This window comes from Echinops telfairi, unplaced genomic scaffold (genome assembly GCF_000313985.2).
Source record: "Echinops telfairi isolate 266 unplaced genomic scaffold, ASM31398v2 ScPeMD7_7406;HRSCAF=8444, whole genome shotgun sequence".
Classification (NCBI taxonomy): Eukaryota; Metazoa; Chordata; class Mammalia; order Afrosoricida; family Tenrecidae; genus Echinops; species Echinops telfairi.
Window position 1 is genome coordinate 3,210,951 of NW_022111306.1, and position 870 is coordinate 3,211,820.

The window sequence follows — 870 nt, forward strand, 5'->3', positions numbered from 1 at the left end:
TTATTTTAAAAAGATCATTTGTAAATATCTACACTGTTGTTCACCTTTGTAAGAGGAGATTTAGCAAGAGGGATTGGAGGTGGCAGGGGAAGGTGGTGTATGTGAACAGTAGGAATTAGGTTAAGCAGCCCCCCTAAATGGATGGGGAAGCCCAACCAGAATCAACATTAAAACTTATTCAAAGAGTAGACTCAATATGAACTCTCCAATTCATCTACTGCATTGGCAGCTAACTGAGCAGATCATTTGGAATGTGCAGGAGGGAGGACATTTAAGCCTCAGGCAGGCACACGGGCACAGAGGGGTACATCGCTATTGCAATCTTGCTTGGACACCATCACCCACCAGCGCTGGAACTATCAAGAAGGAGTGCTGATGTCTCCTCAGAGTCCCATCCACGTTGCAAGAATCCTCGGTGCACACTCTAACAAAGTTTGAAGTGTTTGTTCGATGTCATTGAGCATACAGTTTACCATCAAGCTCCATTCTTCAATGTGTCCTTTTTTTTTTTAGAATGCAGGGGTATTTTTGTCTTTTACATGATGAGACAACACACAACACTGACAGTATATATTCACATACAGCTCTTTCCTCTCTCATATCCATGAGCACAAGAAGAAGAAGAAGATGGTCTAAAAGTGATTGTGGTGATGATTCTACAACTCTTCTTAATGTGATTGAACTATTGAATTGCATGATTTGGGAATTATATGCCAAGAAAACTGTTAAAATAAAAAAAAGAAAGCTGTTAAAATTACTGCAGAATCTAAAGGAACTGCTGCAATCACTGTATGGAACATACTGTATTAGTATTTCAATAGTTGATTCCACAAAGACAAGGAGAAAATAAGTTTCCATTCTTTTTTTTTT